This window comes from Chelonoidis abingdonii, chromosome 3, assembly GCF_003597395.2.
Source record: "Chelonoidis abingdonii isolate Lonesome George chromosome 3, CheloAbing_2.0, whole genome shotgun sequence".
Classification (NCBI taxonomy): Eukaryota; Metazoa; Chordata; order Testudines; family Testudinidae; genus Chelonoidis; species Chelonoidis abingdonii.
The window spans coordinates 6,487,823-6,510,701 of NC_133771.1; the positions used below are offsets into that span (position 1 = coordinate 6,487,823).

Sequence of the window (22,879 nt, forward strand, 5' to 3'; positions counted from 1 at the left end):
TCTTAATTGGCTCCAGGTGCCTTGATTAACCTGGAGCAACTGCCATTTGGTTACCCGGGTACTAGGAATTTGTTTAGCCTGGGGCTAACATACCTGTTTCTCAGTACTTAACTGTAGCCATCTGGCCTTGCCCCATCACAGTATATAAATTAATATGGCATATGAAAGGAGGTCAAGGCGGTTCTCCAGTTCACCATATATCTAAGTGTAGGACAACACTGTTCAGGCACTTTACACTATTTTAAACATCTTCTTCCAGTATTACAAGCACTTTGTTTTGTTTTACTCATTAAGAACCCATTAGAAATTCAAATTTGTTTCTTATACCAGCTGTTTTCCCTAAGCATGCCAACTGGTTTATTATTATAGGGTTGTTTATGAATGCCAGCATAGATTTTTTTTAACATATATATAAATAGAAAAGAGGCATTAAAACATGTGTTTGTTGTTAACAGATATAAGGAGTGGGTGCTGGGGAAGGGAAGAATCAAAATGCTCTAGGCTGAATGTGAGCTTCCAACCTGGATGCTGTTCGGATTTCAGTGGGCCCTAAAGAGCTTTCTTGAGAGTGCAAATGCATGTTCTTTTTCTGTTCGTTTTGTTTCCCAGTTTGTGCACCACAAACAACAATGGAAGTCTAGTTCCTAATTTAATTGTTGTTGCTTGAACCACAATAGAAGGGGGCACCAGATCATTCAAAAAGCCTTGTGCACGTTTTTACTATTAATTATAGCCATATTAATTATGGCAGCGCCTACCTGCCCCAAAACCGAGATCAGGGCCAAGGACTGTCATTGTTTTATAAGTCTATACAGCCCTTAGCACAATGGAACCCCACCCTGTTTGGGGTTTCTAGATTCTATTGTAATACAAACAATAATTACTTGACCACATCCCCACCTCTGCTGCTAGAAAAATATTACACTTTTTAAAACGTTAACGCTTCCATAGCAGTGACTGAAGTTGTAAAGCTACTCGTGCCAGTTAATTTTGCTACTGACATTGCTCCTGTTCTCTATGGCCACAGATCAGTGCTCCACTGTGCCAGGAATTACACACACAGAGTAAGGGACAGGCTATGCCCCTAAGAGCTTAGTCCCTCCATTTTAAAGATGGAGAACTGAGGCACAGAGAAATTAAATAACTCGCTCAAAGTCACACAAAAAGTCTGGGAGAGCTGGAAATAGCACCCCGATCTTCTGAGTCTCAGTCCAGTGCCTTATTGGGTCTAAGTGGTATACCGGCTTGAGGCTGGCCCTGTGCAAAGGGATGAATTTTACTCAATACATGCTTTGTACAGTTAGTTTTATGCTTGGATTTCACTGTACCACCTGTGCACAGTATTGTTCTGAAACACCAAACCCACAAGAAACTCCACAGCATAAACGAATTCCAACTTAAGAAATGCTGACTGATAAGTACAATTTTGAATCCCATGCAGTCCAAGCATGGGGACTCATTTTAATAAATCACACACAGATTCCTTTACCTGCACACTATTTTGTTTTTTGGAAACTGCATTGACAACACCTGGCAGCTAATTTCTGATTCTGGATTCATGTTTTCCAGGTAAAATAGCAACCCAGGCCTGGTCTACACTACGCATTTAAATCGATTTAACACTGTACCCATCCACACTACAACGCCCTTTTTATCGATATAAAGGGCTCTGTAAATCGATTTCTGTACTCCACCCCGACGAGAGGAGTAGCGCTAAATTCGATATTAACATATCGGATTACGGTTAGTGTGGACTGAAATCAACGTTATTGGCCTCCGGGCGGTATCCCACAGTGCACCACTGACCGCTCTGGACAGCAATCTGAACTCGGATGCAGAGGGCAGGTAAACAGGAAAAGCCCCGCGAACTTTTGAATTACATTTCCTGGCACATGCCGGTTTGCACGCGTGGAGCTCTATCAGCAGTGGTGGCGATGCAGTCTCAAATCCAAAAAGACTCCAGCATGGACCGAACGGGAGTACTAGATCTGATGTGCTATGGAAGACAAATCTGTTTGTATCAGAGCTCCGTTACACAACACGAAATGGCCCAAAGTCGTTTGGAAAAAAAGATCTCCGGATAAACAGCGCTGGCGTGACAGCGTAACGGCAAGCCAAGGACTCAAATGGAGCGTCATGGATGAGGGTACTGGAGGACTCTCACGTATCCCACAGTCACAGCAGTCTCTGAAAGTATTGCTTCTGCTGGACACCTGATACCTAGGACGCAAATTCCCAATGTCCTGTAGTTCAAACACAGTGTCTGCGTGGTTTGCAAGGAAAGCTCCTCACGTTTCTTCCCCCCCCACCATGTGAAAGAAAAGGGAAAGAAATATCATTTCTTGATTCTTTCAATGTCCCCTATGTGTACTGAATGATGTTGCGGACGCAAGCTGCAGCAGTGAAGAGCAGATCACTCCTCTCCCTCCCCGGTGTAGAGGTGCAGTAGCTATACCGTCCTCATGATACTAACATGTTGACATCGAGGCCAACATTGCTGGTTACTTCCCAAAGGTTTTTTTTTTAGGACAATGACGCTAATAAACCAGCTTCATCATTAGCACTGGGGCTTCAGCCCCTCCTTTCCTGTGTAAAGAAAAATTCTGTACTGCCTGGACTGTCATAGCCAGCAGAGCGGGCCCTCTCCCCACACTTAGACGCTTAATGTCCTCTGATTCACTCACGCCAGGTGGCTGCCTCCTGATTTTATGCAACTAAGGTAATCTTGAGCCTCCAGTCCAGACCTGAATTTAGCGTCCACAAGGCTGCCAAACCTGGACTTTTGCGGTCCTAAATTTGGGGCTTACCTGAAAGCTCCGCAGCTCACTACCAGCTTGGATATTCTCGTGCCCACCAGATCAGAATGATGGAGGCCTGATCCCTCCTTCTCTCCTGGTGTCCCCAACCCTTCTTGGATGCTAAAGCCGGGAGAAAAATCCCGCGTCTCGCCCTCTTCCCAGGCTTGCCCAGAAACCGGTCTTTCTGCTTCCCACAGGATAAGCGTTCTCTACCCTCAAGACAAATGAGGATGCAAGATCACCAACAGCTTGCTTTTGCCTTTCCCCGTGCCTGCTTCCGTGAGGGAGACAGGTACCTATACAGAGTGATTTTATTTATTTTCCGTCGTGCCTGCTCTTTCCCTGAAAGCAATAGGAAAAGTAGCCACAGCCTGCTGTTTCCCTTCCCTTGCCGTCCCTAGAAGAAGAAAACTTCCACACGTTTTAAAAGAAAAGTTTATAAAGAAAAATAAGAAAGAAAATCCAAACAATAATCTTGCATTAAGAAACTCAATACAGGCTCCTGCTATAGAAGATATAAAGACAGTCTGATTTAACAAGATAGCCCAATTAAACCAGTCACAATCCAGCATACATGTAATATACCCAAAGCTCCTATAGCGAATTGCTTGGGTTTCTCTTGTCTCACAAGATGTGTAGGAGACACTTGGAGTAAGATGCAGTTAGTGAGAAAGCTTGTAACTCACAGCCGAGAAAACATTAGCCTCGGACCATGGACGCACAACGCCGAATTACTGTGCCTAGTGTGGCCGCATGAAATCGAATTTATAATATCAGTTTTATAAAACCAATTTTAGCTTATTCGATATTATCCCGTAGTGTAGACGTGGCCTCATATGTATACAGGGATAGCTCAGTGGTTTGAGCATTGGCCTGCTAAACCCACGGTTGTGAGTTCAATCCTTGAGGGGGCCATTTAGGGATCTAGAGCAAAAGTCTGTCAGGGGATTGGTCCTGCTTTGAGCAGCGGGTTGGACTAGATGACCTCCTGAGGTCCCTTCCAACCCTGATATTCCATGTTCATCCAAAAAAACCCAGACCCCAAGCCTCTACCTTATTTGTAAACATCCACTCTCTTTGAGCTGCACTATTGTTTAAAAAAAAAGCGGGGGGGCAGTCAGAACTACTTTACCCTTCTACTCTCCCAAAGGCTGCATCATGTGCATTTAAAAATGTTTGGAAGCAGCAGGGCCGGTAGCAAGGTTAGAGAAGTGGTTATACCGCGCAGGAACTGAACAACAGTGAAGAAAGAAACCCTTTGAAAAGGTGAGTCAAGGTTAGGGTTATACAATTTTAATAATGTGTAACTCCACTAATTTTTATCTTTCCCCCCATGCTCAAGCTTGTAAGAGAAGTGCCTCCTCCAAACACACCCTTTTAAGGTCAACAAACAGTGGTGAGTACAGGGAGTAAAATATATCCCTGTGGAGGAGGACAGCAAAATGCCAGAGTCCTTAAGACTCTGGGCTTACATGGTGCCTAAGCCTTGTGCTGTCCCTCTGCACAGCGGTGAATTGCAGTCTCAGGCCTGGTCTACACTAGGTACGTGAATAATGTAGCTGAAGTCGACGTACTTAGATCAACTTACCGCAGTGTCTTCACTACAGTGAGTCAACTGCTGTTGCTCCCCCATCGACTCTGCCTGCATCTCCCGCAGCAGTGGAGTACAGGAGTCAATGAGAAAAGGGCTCGAGGGTCGATTTATCGCGTCTAGACTAGACGCGATAAATCAACCCCAGCTGTATCGATCGCTGCCCCCCAATCTGGCAGGTAGTAAAGACATACCCTCAAACTATAATGAAATTTTAGCTCTTCTTTTTGATTTAGGACCCCGTCCTATTGGCTTCAATGGGAGTACGATCCAGCCCATAGTGGTTCAAAATTCGGTTAATGGATATAAGGGACATGTCTCATGCATATCTGGGACAGAGCAGAAGCACAACAGGAGCAGTGACAGCAGCATCACCCACTGCAAAAGGCATACATTCAGCAACAGGTATGGGCCCCAATCCTCCACACATGCCTGCAAATAAGTTCTTTAGTTCAATGGGACTACTTCTCATGTGTATTTTTGCAGGACCAGAGCCATGTTGTGCACTGCAGGTTCCCCTATGCAGAAGCAGGCTTCAGTTGGAGTTTTAGATGTTTGGAATATGCAGTAGGTCAACTAATGGTTGAACAGAGAGGACCCTAGCAGCATGGATTATCATTTGTTATTTGCATTAAGGCAGCTTCTAGAGGCCCCTATTTAGAGATCAAGGCCCCCCCCGGGATCAAGTAGTCATTTTTGTTGTCAAGGGGGGTCGCGGTGCAGTGACGTTTGAGAACTGCTGGCCTAGTCCAAAGAGGCCCTGATCTGTGGTTGGGCACTAAATTTGAGCTAAGGAGACAATATTAACTAACTTCTTAGCTTGGATGAGATACAATAATTAAACAAAAAGAGAGAGAAAGAACACACACTACTGAGGCAGCCCTTGTGTAGCGCTGCAGGGTTGCTTGTCTCTGAAATCCAACAGTATGATCTGGCCATGTTTACAGTGGAGATAAGATACAAAGTTCAGCTGTAAGATCCGTAACCTTTTTTCCCAGTAGCAGCTGAAAAAGTGGATTAATTTATACAACTCCTGCAAGGGATAACAACATGAATTCTCTGGTACTTACAGAAGATTATACACTTAGTTTAATACTACATTTGTGAATTACATGCCATAATTGCATAATTTTCTCTATGGGGAGAATAAAATATTTAGGTCGGACACGCACACACACTGGTGTTCACGTAGCAGAAACTGAACTGTGGTGGAAGTGAATGAGATTTCAAAAAAGTTACTGTAACCCTGTCTTGGTTACACAGTAACTGGAAGGTAGCCATATAATTGGTGTATCTTAGAGCAGGGGTTCTCAAACTGTGGGTCATGACTCCTCGGGGGGTCACAAGGTTAGTACGTAGCCTGTCACAAGCTGTCAGCCTCCACCCCAAACTCCACTTCACCTCCAGCATTTATAGTAGTGTTAAATATAACATAAGTGTTTATATGGGGGGAGTGTCACACTCAGAGGTTTGCTGAGTGAAAGATGTCACCAGTACAAAAGTTTGAGAACCATTGGCTTAGGGTATGTTTACCCAGTAACTAGACACTCGAAGCCGGCCTCGGGCTGACGGGGCTACAGCTGTGGGGCTGCTTCACTGCTGTGCAGACTAGCAGTCTCAGGGTGGAGCCTGGGCTCCAGCCCGAACCCAGAAGTCTACACAGCAATGGAACAGCCCTGCAGCCTGAGCACGAGTCGGCTGGCGCTCGCCAGCTGCGGGTTTTTCTTTCCTGTGTATACATATCCTTAAAGTGTTACAAAAGAGAGTATTAAACAGGGGCAATCAGAACTGGTCAGTCCAGCTTAGGTGAAAGTCTACAACTTCCCCCTAACAAGTTAGCCCCAGTGGTTTGAAGGGCAACAGGAAGAGAATCAGCAAGCACCCAGAGGACTTAAGTTCAGGAGTGACTTTAGGATTCTTACTCCCAAGGCCTGATAAGCTTATACGTTTCTGATGCAACAAGCCTGAATTCTCAGAAAGGACAAGCCAAGGATGTTTGCTGCCCGCATTTGCAGAATGGCAATGCTGGTTACTGCAGTATTGGTTTAAATCCAGTCATTATCATTGTGTGTTTCCAATAGCACCCGCGTGGCAATCCCAGTTGAAGGAAAATATCAAGATGGTAGCTGCATGAAAGAGTAAATGAGCACATGGGTTAAATGACACCAAGACTGCTTCACATTAAATGGTTAGTGACAACTCCAGAATACCTTGCCATTCCTTAAGTTAAGGCCAACCATGAAGGACATCCTGAACTCAAATGCCATGAAAAGAAAAACCCCTTGTGGAATATAATGTAAATACAGGATGTGTCCATAATATAACAGTTCATTATTACCTACTACACCACTTACAAAAGTATTCTAGGAGTTTTAAAACAAGTACAGATCAAAGGACAACAAAGTTTAAATAATTGGAATGACAACATAAATAAAACCAACCTGCTGTGCAAAAGGTACAGCAAGGCAGAAAGCCCAAAGTACACAAACTGGGAGCTTCTGCTGAGCTCAGATTGTGTGATGGTATATCAGAAGCTAGAAGTTCAGAAAGACGTTGGGAAACTGGTCCATTGATAGAAGCCTTAATGGTTACAACTAGTATCTTAAATGCAATCTGTAGCAGGAGAGAGAAAGCAGCAAAGAGGAGACTCAGTCTAATACTCCTGGGGGAATTCTGTGCCACTATGCATATGAAGAATTCGTGTCCCCCACAGATCTTTTTTTCCTCAGAAAATAGATTCTGCTGGAGAGGCACTGTAGATACATTTCACCCACCAGGGGTTGCTGTGGTAACAGAAGAGAGGACAAACAGCTCAGAGCCAGAGCAGCCAGTTGTAGGCAGGGAAGGGGCAGTGACTGCCACCCTCACACCGCAATGCCTGCAGATGTGCCTGACCGAATGGGAGGTCAGCCAGGGTCTGCATGGGGGACGCTCCCCAACTTCTTAACAATCCCCCAACCCCCTCCAAAAAACTGTTCCATACTTCTCTCACCCACACTCAACAACCCTCCAGGGTTCACTCCGAGGTGCCTTCCCAGCAATTACTTCCCTCTCCCTCGGCTCCTCCGTTACCCCTGACTTCCCCAAGCCTTTGCACTGCTTCTGAGGAGTGCGGGAAGTACATTTCTGTATTACACCGACATACTTCCAGACAGATATTTTAAAATAAATTACCAAAATAATTCAAACTGGCATGATTATTTTTCGTTATTTTGACAAATAAAATATGCAGAATTTTAAAATATTGTGCACAGAATTTTTAAAATTTTTGGTGCAGAATTCCCCAGGGAGTAATCTAACGAGCTGTCTTTCTAGTAACCCACAATAAAACCTATTGCAGTAGTTTAACGTTGTTCTTTCCAAGAAACACATCAGAATTACTACATCAGCAGGTAAGACAGGGCTTCAGTCTGATATTCCTAACAGCTCTAAGCATAACAAGTAGCTGACCCAACCATCAGGCATGATCAAGATCTCTGCCTAGATTTCAGTCCCCTGAAATGACTCCCCATCACACACTGGGGTATGGCACCCACTTTAACAACTCCAGGAAAGGTACTAAAATGCCAACTATATAGAGGTCTTGAGGAATGATTCTCTCCCTACAGTTTCTCTCTGACCCAATCAGCATGATTTTAGTCTTGCTGGGGATCAGCCTTAGCCAGTTCACAGCCATCTAATTCTACATTTTCATGATGCAAGTGACAAAACACTTAACCCCCATTTTGAACCTGGAGACATATATGTAATAAGGTATAACCTGTGTAAGAGTAATATCCCAGCCCAAGTCTCTCACATGGTATAGAAACAAAGGAGCATTGCACCAGTCTTAACCTTTGGAGAACTCTACACATAATCCCAGCAACAATTCATCCATCAGTGCCTACTGGCTCGCTCCATCAGGTTCAATCTGAACTATTAAAACAAAAATAAAACAATCCAGAGATGGAGAAAAATCTGATGATCAATGACATTATATGCTTCCAATAAATTCCTTGCTATCAACAAGGACAAGGCCACGCCCGTCCATTGTGTTGGGCAGATAGTTACTGACTGACCAAGGCAGCCTCCACACTGTAACCTCACGTGAACCACAGTGAAATTTATGCTATACATTTACACACCAACACACGGCTTAATTCTGATCTTATTGACGCTGGTGGGAATGAGGAGATTCAAGGAGTAGAGAGATGAAATGACAGGAGAAGAGAACTTTAGCAGTGACATTCTTGATCAACTGGGGATGGAAAAGGAGCGAGCAGCAGTAAGGACTGATGGGAGATCAAGGTTAGGAGGGAACATCATTTCAGAATCTCAACTTTGGTTTACAAAATTTCTAGCACTCATGACTAAAGAAAAAACTTGAAAACCTGAACCACAGATAACTGATATCATTGAATCATAGAACTAGAATGGAAGGGACCTCGAGAGGTCATCTAGTCCAGTCCCCTGCACTCAAGGCAGGACTAAGTATTATTTAGACCATCCCTGACAGGTGTTCGGTCCAACCTTCTCTTAAAAATCCCCAGTGATGGAGATTCCACAACCTCCCTAGGTAATTTATTCCAGTGCTTAACCACTCTGACAAATAGGAAGTTTTTCCTAATGTCCAGCCTAAATCGGCCTTCCTGCAATTTAAGCTTATTGCTTCTTCTCCTATCCTCAGAGGTTAAGAATAATGATTTTTCTCCCTCCTCCTTGTACCAACCTTTTATGTACTTGAAAACTGTTATCATGTCCCCTCTCAGTCTTCTCTTCTCCAGACTAAACAAATCCAATTTTTTCAATCTTCCCCATAGGTCATGCTTTCTAGAACTTTAATCATTTTTGTTGTTCTTCTCTCGACTTTCTCCAATTTGTCCATGTCTTTCCTGAACTGTGGGGCCCAGAACTGGACATAATACTCCAGTTGAGGCCTAATCAGCACAGAGTAGAGCAGAAGAATTACTTCTCCTGTCTTGTTTACAATACTCCTGCTAATACATCCCAGAATGAAGTTTGCTTTTTTTGCAACAGTGGTACACTCTTGACTCATATTTAGTGATCCACTATGACCCCTAGATCCTTTTCTGCAGTACTCCTTCCTAGGCAGTCATTTCCCATTTTGATATGGTGATTTCTGCATGAGTACAGAGCCTAACATCGAAATCCTGAGAGCCATGAACTGCCCCATTCACCTTGCTGGGGTGTTAATTGTGATACCCACGAACTTCACTTCAGCAGAGAGCTATTTGTGGGGCAATGGCAAACTACAGCATAGCAGATTTAGCTTAAATCTAGGAAAAACTTTCTAACTGTAAGAACAGCAGGGCAGTGGAACAGACGCCTGAGGTGGTTGTGGAAGCTCCTTCACTGGAGGTTTTCAAAAGGAGACTGGAGCCATCTGTCTTGGGTGGTTTAGACACAACAAATCCTGCTTCTTGGCTGGGGGTTAGACTAGATGACCCTTGCAGTCCCCTTCTAGCCTTACGATTCTATGGGCAGGGATATAGTGCGGGTCTCACCTAGCTACCTCATGGTAAAAACTACAGATGCCTTGTCTCCACTACGATCTCTCAGTGAGATAGCTAATAAGCTTTAGTTATCTTGGGGTAGAACACATTCACTGTTTGGGGTGAGATGGGGTGGGAAGAGGGAAAAAGCCTCCTTTGAAAAACTCAGCCTAAAACTTTACAGTGTTGGTTGTGCCTCGTACACCTCGGAGTGAAGTTGCTGCAAGCCCACAGTTACTAGCTATTTACCTCATAGAAGGGTTTACACTTAACTAAAGTGAAAAATGGCAAAAACATAAAGCCTGAGATACAGCTGGCACAATCCTGAGCCACAGTACAGTTCCTTTGTGCCATTCTGTTGCCATAAAGGGGCATAAAGATGCCTAACCAGACAGCTGAGGATTTCCCCAGTGTAGGGAATCCCTGAATGGCACTGGGCTGGTTATCTCCATTCCCAGCAGGAGCATGCTGGGAATGTGACCAGAGCATCACTGTTCTTCCAGCAACCCCCAGGTGCTGGAAGAGCCCTTAGGGCCATTGGCAGTTGGGCTCTACTTACAAAAGCCTCACAATGCTACTGTACATTGTACCAAAGCTGAACCAGCTCCAGTATCGTGGATGTAAAGTCACTTTTGCCCCACCTTCCCTGGCTCTGTGCTGAGCAGAGCTGCTCGCCTATACCCATTGACTGAGTCAATGTTCTTCACAATTATTTTGATTCTTCTTCACATAACTGAACACGTAAGCACTTGCAAAATAAACATAGCAATAGTATCCTGGAGATCCAACATTTCTTGAAATATTGTGTACGAAGATAGACAAAATCGAGGCTATTCTTGCAATTCAACGTTCTACCCTTGTTTCAAGTTTAAATGCCACACAAAGCCTTGAATAGGAATCCACATACGGTAGTCACTATTAAGTCACCATTTCCCACAGCAGTACTTGAGATTCCACCATTACCTCTCCTATACTAGGAGTAGGAGGTGACCATGGTAACCACAGGCAAACATTCACTTTTTCCATGGGGACCACTCCATAGATTTCATGTTACAGAAGTGAAAAGTATTTATTAAATCTCCTAGAAATTTCAGTGACTGACTGGTGCAGATTTTCCTTCCCTCTCTGAAAACATGAGACTAGCGTTACCTTCTGCTTTTCCACAGTTGTTAATAGCAGCATGACCTATCAACGCATCAGAAGTTAGATGTCAACTCTATAAAGAAAATGAGCAGGTGTACAGAACAATATAAACACCAAGCTCTTTGCTACTTAGATTACTGTGACAGAAGGAGAAAAATTCCACCCAAGATAAGCAGCAGCTGCAGCTGACAGCTACTGCTCATCCATAGGAAATATTGTGCTCTAGAACATGGGTGGCCTGGCATACTATGTGTGCATGTGCGCACACACGCTCTCATAAGAGTAACTTCTTCTCATGTAAATGCATAACACGGTCCAAGATGAACAAGTTTCCTGCAATGGTTACAGAAGTAACCCAACTGTCACATCCTTGGAACCAAGCAAGAGGTACCCAATTCTCATCTTCATTCTAATATAACCTTTCTCCTGGTTAGGTGGCTGATCCCCTCACCAGAATCAAACATTTTGAGAGCATTAATGCCATTGGATGGGATGCTGCATCACTGCTTTACTCATGGGGTTACTACATCACGTATTGGACAAAGTATCACAGACAGACCAGCAATTAACTGGGTTGATTTTTTAAGACACACACTGAACTCCATAGGAACATAGGAACCTGAAAGGTTTGAAGAGATTTCAAAGGCCAATTGAATCTGACCCAGCCATCTAGCTCTAGTTCTCAGAGACCTATCTCACTACTGCTTCCCCATGCTCATCCAACACTGCTCTTCTATCTGCTCAGTCTTGGTATCGTTGATATGAGAGCCTTCTCCACTTCAGCTCCCTTCATCTGGCGCAGGTTTTCTGTATCTCTGACTTTTGAACCCTCCATCTTTTCTCCCTCACCATTACCTCTTAATTTATCTCTCCCTTTACAATTGCATAGAATTATAGAATAGCAGGGCTGGAAGGGACCTCAGGAAGTTATCAAGTTCAACCTCCTGCTCAAAGCAAGACCAATCCCCAACTAAATCAACCCAGCCAGGGCTTCATCAAGCCTGACCTTAAAAACCTCTAAGGAAGGAGATTCCACCACCTCCCAAGGTAACCCATTCCAGTGCTTCACCACCCTCCTAGTGAAATAGTTTTTCCTAATATCCAACCTAAACCTCCTCCACAGTAACTTGAGACCATTACTCCTTGTTCTATTGTGTGACAACTGCTATGGAAAATAAGTTGCACCTCATAAATATCACTCCTTTTCTGAACACAACTATATTATTTATTTTTAGAACCGCCACTGTGGTACAGCATTCCACAAATTCATTGTTTTCAATGCAAAAGATTTATCTCCTTGGTCTTTTTATTAAACATTTCTTTATTCACAACCTGCACCCCAAACACTGAGATTTAACATTTAGCTGGTTTCTTTTAGCTACATTTGCTTTGTGGAGGGACATTCCCTATAGTTTTTAAATAAATTTACCATTTTTCTAGTTTACCCTCTAATAAGCATTCTTATCCCAGTGTATCACAAAGTTTTTAAAGTATCCTTTTTTCCTTCCCCAATGAACCTATGGATATGCCTCTTTATAGGTATCACAGGGATTTGAGTTTCCATTCACCAGTGTTTTACGATCCAACACTCAACTACCCATGACCAAAGCAAACAGCTTATCAAAGCAGCTGAGTGCTTCACTTTCATAATTGATGTCCTCCCCTCATTCAACTAAATATATTGTGGATCAAGCTAAGTGCTGTACTGCAGCTTTTTTAAGCCAAGATAAGGGAAGACACTGGGAAGTCCGAATTACGAGAATACATCTGAATTAGACTTCTTTTCTTCTAGAAAAGGAAGCTTTTTGTTTTTAAAAAGGTCTTACAATGAAATATTTAAAAGAAAATTCAGCTATAAAAATAAGAACATTAATAACCTCTTCAAAATAAAGGAAAAGCATATGAAACATGGTGCAAGTCTATGCAAGTCAACTCCTAGAAAAATATTACTGGTTCCATATAAATACCTATAATAGACAGATCTATTGCCTATTATCTAACAAAGTCTGAGTGATGGGTTATAGAGCAAGACACAAAATGGCCATTTAATTTTCACAGATTTTAAACCCATAAAGGACCATTATGATCATTTAGTCTGACCTCATGCATAACATAGGCCAGAGAACCTCACTCAGTTATTCCTGCTCAATGCCAATTACTTCTGGTTGAGCTAGAGCACATCTTACAGAAAGACGTCCAATCCTGATTTAAAGCCTATGCCTATTTCTGGGAGTGAGAGGGAAGAGGTGAGTGGCTGTTATTCCTGGCTAAAGAACACTATCAACACTGAGGGAAGCCTTATGCAATTGTATTCTCTGAAACATAGCCAATAGCATCTAGCCACTAAAGAGAGGAGTTCTTTGTCAGTTGGCTCTGATCCAATTGTACAGGAATGAGCCTTCAGTGTTTTTAACACATGCACCTCAAGGCAATGGGAGATGCATTTTTTAAACAGGGAAACATAAGTAAATTATTATGGGAAACCTCTATATCAAAGAGGATTCCATCTCCGATATTAATGTATGCTGTATCTCTCTTTCTTGCATTACATTCACACTGATGTAGGAAACCTTTACTTTTGTTTTTATGTGCTTAAGAGTTACACTCCTCTGATCATTCAGATTGGCTCAGATAGGGGCTCTTTTCCCATAGAGTGAAACAGGTTTGCAGACCATATACAAGGTCATGATAAATAACCAAGCACAGAGTTGCAGGGGATGCGTTTAGTGTAGTGTCAATGGGATTTCTGTTAGGTCCAGTCTTAATAAACATCTTCATTAAGTATCAGCAAGCTACTGAAATTTGCACAGGATACTAAATTTGGAAGAGATGCGACCATCACTGGGGACAGAAATTTACTACAGAAGTGAGACCTCATGATAATACTGGGCAAAAAAAAATCAGATATAAAAATTGCAAACTAATGTAATTTGGGGTTGCGTATACAGAAGCATCATGTCATGGAGAATGAAGATGACAGTTTTGTATACAGCATCAATGTCTCAATATCAGAAAGATACTGACAAAACAGATGCAGTTCAGAGAAGAGCAACATTAAATGACCATGGGGCTATATGGATTTATAAGAAAGACATTAAAAGAACTAAATGCATATAATTCAGCCAAAGGACTGTGACAGGGGGAATGAAGGAAGGTGACTTCATAATTCTCCAAGAATTTGAAGGGTGTAAACACTATGGACAACAATAACGTATTCCACAAGTACTTGGCCACTGAACTCAATGGGCCTTTTTGTGGAGTAAGGGTCTCGCGTCAAATTGAGTTGAGTGGTAGAATCTGGACCTAGGAAAAAAGAGGAATGTGGAATCTCAGGGTCTACGGTGGGAAGCCCCCAGCTTGAATCATTTAAATCAGATGAAAATCCTGCTTTGGGAATGGGGAGGAAGATGATCAGCCAATACTTTTATTTCTAATTTTATGAAAGAATCTACACACTTTTTTTTCAGAAATCAATCATCTTGACCTCATTATAAACTAATATTTATACTGTAGTAGCACCCAGAGACTCCTGTGTTCTGATCAGAGGTGTAGGACTGGAAGACAAACAATGGGTTTTACAATCGGACTGAGAAGTAAACTTTATACTACTGGGAGGACTCTGAGTGCTGTACCCCATGACCATTTTTCCTAGTATATTTTAAGCTGCATTAGGCAGCAAAGTGATTGGGATCTACACAATGCAAACCAACCCCAAAGAACTCAGATCTCATTATTTTAAAACAAAGTTGTGTCTGTGATCAACCATCCTTCAAGCATAATGATAGCTTGGATGGGTAAAGAGGAGAATTATCCGTACTCTACTATTTCAGTAGGAGCTTACTTAAGAAGCTTCAGATAATCACGATGCCTGACAAACTCTCAGAAAACGAACTCTTAGTTCTTGCTTGCTACAGTTATTCAGATTTAATGTATTTTTTTTTAAAGTGGGTGGAGAGAAGGGGAAGGGTCTACACAATGGTGACATATGTGCATTTAGAAACATAACAGCTAGTTTGATTTATTAATCTTTGTATTTATTACCTGTATTACAGTAGTGCCAAGAGGCTCCAATCAAGCTGGGGGCCTCATTGTGCTGGGCACTGCACAAACACACAGTAAGAGACAGCCCCAACCCAAGAGTTTACAGGGTAAACAGACAATGTGTGCCAACTGAAACAGCCATAAAGATGTTAAGGGATTTGTTCAAGATCATGCAGCAGGTCAGTGGCAGAGTTATACCAACATCTCCTGACTCCCAGTCCAGGGCCCTATCCAGATTTAGAAGTTAAACTTTATGGTCCATAATCTAACCAGGTTATGGTGATCAATCTTCTAGGCATCCTTATAAAAAAGAGGGGAATAGACTTGTGTTCCACCTTCCTTTTTTCCCCACTACCACTGAAACTACCATTGAGTCCAGGATAGCAAGGAGGTAATAACATTCCACGCCCAGCTATGGGACTTGATAAAAGTCGTTGACTTGTGGCTTGGGTTTTGGGTTTTTTGCCATCGCAAGGACTGAGGCTTAACAAACTAGAGGTAATGAGCAAATTTCTGATAGGCTTTCAGCCATCCTCTCTATTGACAGGACTGCCTGATGGTAGTGATACAGGGACACACGGGCCAGAAAAGGTAGTGGACAAAGGGCCCCCTTCACTATGGCACACAGATGTATCCCAGACACCTTCCCCGTCAGCGTGCTTAGTGCGTGATAGGTCAGCAGCATTACCACATGAAGTGATGATTTGTCAAAGTGGAGGATGAGGAGGAATAGCATGGAAAACCTCAGTGCACACAGGAGGAGGAGCAAAGAAGTGCAGGCTTGGACAGCTCTATTTTCAGAGCAGCAGCCATTATGGAACCTGAACTGTCAGGCAGGTGTGTCACCATCTCCAGTAGCAGGTGTCACATCAGTGCCGAGCTGAAGGATGAACCATAGTCTAATGATGCTTTCACTATTTTTTTTTGTCAGGCACCACAATCTATTGTATCTCTCCTGCCCGAGGAGTTAATTTTAGAGAAGGTGCTCCTTGGCCTCAGCTGCTGCTTTTAGGACTATCATATAGACCAAGAAAACAGGACCACTGCACAGACAATCAGAATTCATCAGGTTCTTAGCTATCATTTACTTCTGTCGGTGCTAAAGCTTTTCCAGCCACCTTCCAGAATAGAAAGATCCCTGACCCAAGAAGCTCATAAACTGAATTAGGCAGGATGTAATGAATAGGTAACAAGACAGTAGGGGAGGAGGTGGGGACTAACTTCAATAAATGTACGTGATTGTGCAGCAAGGGTTAATTTATGGCACGAAGCACAGAGGGCCGCTTTTATACTTTTCATGACTGCAATGATGCCTTGGTTGGTGAGTTTTTTGTCAGCAATCATGGCAGAAGTGGGCAGAAAGGAAGGGACTGAACATGGAGAAAGAAGGCAACTTGCAGATCAAGGCGTTCCAGGATTAAGGGCCAACATGGAAGGAAAGACAAAGACAGCAGTGGGAAAAGCAAACAGTGGACAAGGGGTAACAGGAAAAGTCTGGGCACCATTATGAACGCAGATTAATTATGTACCTTTTAGCAAACCAGATGATCCTCTTTACAGGAAGCTCTTAATGGATAATATTTGTATTACTATAGCACCTAGAAGTCCAATTGTGCTAGATGCTGTACATACACATAGGAAGAAAGTCCTGTGCTGTTTCCACTTCCCATCCACCATCTAGTTATTTACTGTATAGATATAACAATGACAGCTGCAGCATATCAAAGGTAGCTGAGACTGCATAGCTTTGTACCTACACATTCCCCAGAATCCTTTATGACCTTTGACTATTAATATTTTTTAAAAGTAGCTCAAGTGTTTTATTCAGAAACAGGCAATTCATATTAAACATATAAACTATTTTCCTCACTTTAATATCTAGGTTAGTCTCAGACCCAGGTTCCAGAGAGCAGTATAGACAAAATCAACACAGGGATGGATCACAAAGGTATCTGACAACTACCTGGATAACTCTGCAGCCTAAGGCAATGCATGTCAAAAGAAGTTACTGTACATTTCACTGATAATGTTTGAAAAGAGGAAATACTGTATCTAGAAACAGCCCCCGAAGTCTGAAGCTAGAACTTACCCAAGTGCAGAACAGAGAACTGTGCTCCTAGTGAAAGGCAGCTAGATGGGAAGGAGGAACTGCAAGAGGGTTTTGCTAACACACACTCACATCAATCTGCACATGCTAGTTTTACGAAGTTATTTCTCTAAACCAGTGGTTTTCAACCTTTTTTCATTTGCAGACCCGCTAAAAATGTCAAACAGAGGTGCAGCCCCCTTTGGCAATCTTCGACAATCTACAGACCCCCAGGGGTCCACGGGCCACAGGTTGAAAACCACTGCTCTAAACAGTTCAACAGCAGAGCAGGCAAACGTCCAAAGCCTATTTTGAATAACAGATTCCTCTGAAAGTGGAGAGCTGGCTAGTAGGTCATTGCTTACTTCAACAGCCAAACATAGGAATGGGGATGATAGGTAGAGGGTGTGCCATCAGAACTTCTAAAATGATACCTTTTGTATGCCATTAACTCTTTTAGATGGAATTGGGGGTTGCCACCTATTCTGCATTGCATAACAACAAAAAACTGGTAATAGTCAAAGCTAAAACAGAAACTATGCAGAAAAAATTCTGCTAACTGCAGGACAGAAGAAGGCTGTCAAATGGATCCAGAATACTGCAACTGAATCCAATGCCCTGAATTGCAAATATTTTACTTTCACGGTTGAAGCTACACATTTAATTAAAAGCAATCTTTATAATTAAGGTTTCCAACCAATCCCCTCATCCACAGCCCTGCTGGCTCCGTAGATCTTCATTCTTCCAAAGATACTGAGAGGGAGAAATGGATCTGTACCTTTTGGCAGCCTTGAGGGCTGCAGTGCTTGAGTAGGTCTAAGGAAAGAGACCGGGTGGAATTCAGCGACACCAAGTGCTGTACTCTAACTAAGCCCCAGGGCCATAGAGCAGTGCATAGGGACGAAGATTGAACCTGGTAAACAGAAATGGATCGTTGCAGGGAATGGCATATAGTTGGAAATTACATTTATTTCTCGATTTACGTAGTGCACCCATCACAACACTCCAGGCACGCACCATGACGAGGAAGGTTGTGACAACTACCGCACTTACCAGATTCTGAAGTTACCGTGTTCAGCAAATGTAATCTCAACATTTCCCTGAGAAGTCAGGGAAAAATATGTTCGAAACAACTGTTAGCAGAAGGAAAGTACATGAGGACTTTTTAGCATTGCATCCCCAGGAGTACAATGCTGGAGAAATTAACCTTGTAGAGAAGGCAGAAAGGAGCAAATATAATTGCATCATTTCATGCCCTTTGAACAACCTTTGGATTCTGATGTTTTTGCCAGGAAGAATAATGAAAGTCAAACTAATTAAGCACTGAACATGCCCACAATACACAGTGTGAAAATCTCAAAAACCTAACAAGTTGGTAGGAAGCACTCAGCTCAGAGCTTAGGTTTTATGCTGTCATTTAGGGAGCAATCATTATAGTGCAAAAAACTGATTTCTTTTTTTAAGAGCATTTAGCTCAAAGTTAAAAGTGGGTATGGTGAAAGGAGTCAACCTGAGACCATTCTGAAGGGGAAGGTAGTGGTACACTTGCCAATTTTTATATTTAACAAACATATGGGCTAAATCTTGCTTGTCTTACTTCCGTAAGTACATTCATTAAAGTCAATGGGTGCAAAGGTCAGCAGTGATTTCGCCTAAAGTTTGTAATAGCAAGTATCCTAAGTAACCATGCACCCACAGGGGAAACTGGCCTAATTTAATTATACATTTTGGATTACTGACCCTCCCAGGGTGAAGTCTCCTCATCCGAAGCAAAGGCTTCTTTTTTTAAGGGGAAGGAAGGGGTTTTATTATCCATCGTGTTTCTTGTCTATTATTTTACTCCTGGGGAAATTCTGCACCACTGCACATGTGCAGAACTGGTGTCCCCTGCTGATTCTTCCGCCCCCTCCCCCTCCCCCAGAAAATAAATTCTGCTGGGGAGGCACTACAATTAGAGTTTTTGCCCGTCAGGGGCTGCTGTGGCGCCAGAAGAGAGGGCAGACAGCTCAGGACTGGAGCAGCCAGCTGAGTAGAAGGAGAGATGCCTTCCTCACAGCACCCTGCCTGTGGGGCCAGGTGAGGAGACACAGGATATGGGGGTAGGGGAGACAGAGTGGGTCACACAGGGCTTCTGGGGGGTCACAGACTCGAGATCAGAAGGGCTAGTGAGGGAGGACAACAGCCTGGGCACAGGAGCTAGCGGGATGACAGCACTGAACCAGGGACTGAATGGGAATGAGGTTGCAGGGCCATATGGGGACAGGGGTGCAGGGGGACAGAGGGAGGAGGTGGCAAAGGAACACATGAGGACAGGGGCAGATGTGCCTGACTGAATGGGAGAGGGTAGGGGTCAGCCAGGGTCTTCCTGGGGGAGGCTCCCAACTCCCTAACAATCCATCCCTCCTTCCCCTGCCCCCACAAAAAAAACCCTTGTTCCGTTCTTCTCCCACCAACACCCAACAACCCTCTAGATTCACTACCAGGTTCCTTCCCAGCAATTACTTCCCTCTCCCTCAGCTCCTCCATTACTCCTGTCTCCCCCAAGCCTTTGCACTGCTTCTGAGGGGAGCAGGGAATACCTTTCTGTATTGTAGTTCAAATGAATTATTACTTACAGTTCTGTATTAATATGCCTTGTAAGGAATCTATTTCTCAAAAAAACATTTCCTGGGTCTTTTTTGTTGTCTGTATTGTTACAGACATACTTGCTGACAGGTATTTTGAAATTAATTAGCAAAATAATTTAAACTGATGGGATTATTTTGTGTTATTTTGACAAATAAAAGATGCAGAATTTTAAAATATTGTGCACATATTGTGCTCCATTCTTAGAAGTTTTTAAGGCCCAGTTTGACAAAGCCCTGGCTGGGATGATTTAGTTGGTGTTGGTCTGGTGTTGGTCCTGCTTTGAGCAGGAGGTTGGACTAGATACCTCCTGAGGTCTCTTCCAACCCTACTCTTCTATGATTCTATGAAACAAGCTGGTGCCAGGACAGACATCCCCTCGAGGCTCATTGGCCCAGCCAACTCTAGAACATCTTAATGGACCCCACTAGCTAACTGAAGAGCCAAGACACTGTGAAGTTAGGGGGACACTACACTAACATACTGTCCACTCTGACTGACACCAGGCATTGAAGCATCCATTCTCCACTACTGTCTTCATGAACCATAGTGGCAAAAGAATCTGAAGTGCTGATTGAGAAAGATGCCCAATGATTATGCCACAGCTGCACAATAGGCTAAGGAACATCTCTTCCACCATGGAATTCACTAGATCAATGTTTCTCATGCAAGGGGTCGCAACCCCCTGGGGCTCGCAGTATGCGTTATGGGGGAGAAATCGCAAGCAGGGCCAGCATTAGGGTGTAGGAAACAGGACAACTGCCTGGGGCCACACACCACAGGGAGCCCACCAAAGCTAATTTACATGTTTTGCCCGAGTCTCAACTTTAAGGTAGAGGTTGGCAATTTTTTCTAGTGGGGGGGGGAGTGTCAAGATTTTTTTTAAAGTTCAAAGGGGGTCAACCAGCACAAAAAGGTTGCAAAACACTGCACTAAATCACAACCAGCAGGCCTGCCAATTTAGTTGCCAACACATAATGTCTCCTCCCAATTGCAGATTCCAGTTCATGTCAATCAAGGTAATTATCTGCCTATTTCACAGACAAGATCACCTAAGTCTGGGAAGACCCCTCTGGATCCCAGGAACTGACGGCCACACATCAGACTGACACTAGAACATCTTCCTGCCTAGGATCCACATGCAACAAGAATTTCTTCAACTTACTGAAGGAGGCACCAGGTACGACATGGAATATTGTCCTGTGCCCATCCCGACTGGCGAAATCTCAAAAATGCTCAAGCCCTCTGCTAACATTTCCTTTGAAGACAGTGTGCCTCCTTGAAGCAGATAGCCTGCCCAGTACTCAAGAAACAGTACTTTGATGAAATTCACCTTGCCAACCAACATCCAATGTTGGATTTCTCATGTTTGAACAAAGTAATTAAGAAGTACAGCTCAAAGCCGCCTCCAGCAACTCCTGACCTTGCCAATACCTCAGACCCTTCCAAGTCAGGTTTTAGACAAGGATATGGCAGACATCACACAGGCTGCACCATTAGACAAATTAGAGTAATAGTTTCACCATTAGAGAACTGCCCATTGAACAGACCCTCTCATGCTAGTAGTGGCTTGCAGGGCCGGCTCCAGGCCCCAGTGCGCCAAGCGCGTGCTTGGGGTGGCATGCCGCCGAGAGCGCTCTGCCGGTTGCCGGGAGGGCGGCAGGCGGCTCCGGTGGACCTCCCGCAGGCATGCCTGCGAAGGGTCCGCTGGTCCCACGGCTCCGGTGAAGCATCGGCAGGCACGCCTGCGGGAGGTCCACTGGAGCCATGGGACCAGCGAGTGGCAGAGCACTCCTCGCGGCGTGCCGCCGTGCTTGGGGCGGTGAAATGGCTAGAGCTGGCCCTGGTGGCTTGTCTATACAGCAAGCTAGTGTGCAGCAAGCCAGGTTGTGACTCTACAGCGCACCAGCATGCCATGCATTAACTCGCTGTGTAGACCCTGCTACCGTGCACTAAAAAGGTCCATAGAGCACTTTGACACACCTCAAGTACTCTTGCAGACACACTAGAGCATTTACAACAATTATTTGTGCTGATTCCATCTTCTTTGAATATGCAATTCTGTCTAGGTGAAGCTATAAATGCCTCTGTACATACATACTAGAATAAACAGGTTGTGTATACTTTTAAGTACACCAACACACAGAAGGACCTTTCTGTAACAGTGTGCAAGACATACTGTACTGCACTGTCCTGGGCTACTGCCTAACCCTCCCTCCACCCCCTTCTCCAGATCACTGTATAAGAGTACACTACAGTGGCAGCAAACAATAACTTGCAGCTCCATTGTATTTGCTGTATTCCCAAATCTGCCTCCAGGATTTATAGAAACTCTTGGAGCCCTTAGTCAGAAAATGATTTCAAGCACATGCCAAAGACAATTCAGCGTTTGGAACCTGTTTACAGAATAATCTAAAATGAATTTCCATCATAGGAAGATTTCCTTCAAATTGTGCGATAGTTGGGTTTGGGTTCTCTATAACAACATACATGTGAAATCATTAACTTCATCTGTTGCTTTAAATTATTTCATCAATGATTAACAAATGTTAAGCAATCGGCAATTTTTTCTTTAAGCAAGAAGCTCTCTCTCTCTCTCTCTCTAAACTAACGTCCTTACTTCTGCGAGTTGCTGCGAGGATCCTTGCCAGATCTAGCCAGTTTAAACATTTACGCATCGATTTTCAAGGTCACTGCTGAAATATGTGTTTTTCTACTTTAGTATGTTATTCCAAAATGCACAGCATTATTAAATGCTATGGGGTGGAGGGAGGTAAAGCAAACAGCACCAAAAAAGTTCAATCAAAAAATATCTAAGCTAAAATGCTCATGGTAAAAAGGACTTTTCCTCAGAAATTTAAATACAATTATCTGGACATCATCTTTTGTTTGCACTGTTACGTAGCTTACATAAACAACACTAAAAGCTTCTCTGCCTTGTACAGAATCCCCTCCGATCTTTTAGCAAAATGTAGTTTGCCTGGAAACAGCTGAGGTCTTCAGTGAAGGAAACCAGCGTTTAAAGCTGGAGGGGGTGGGGAGCGGGAGCAGAAATTCTGAAGGTTTGGGAAGCAAATTTGTTACTAGCTCACAATAACCACAA

General features: G+C 43.5%; 1 protein-coding gene across 7 annotated transcripts in view; it reads right to left on the minus strand.

Moving 5' to 3' along the window:
• NCOA1 (nuclear receptor coactivator 1) overlaps positions 1–22,879 on the minus strand; it is a 262,449-nt gene that overhangs the window by 155,213 nt on the left and 84,357 nt on the right. The window lies entirely within an intron of this gene.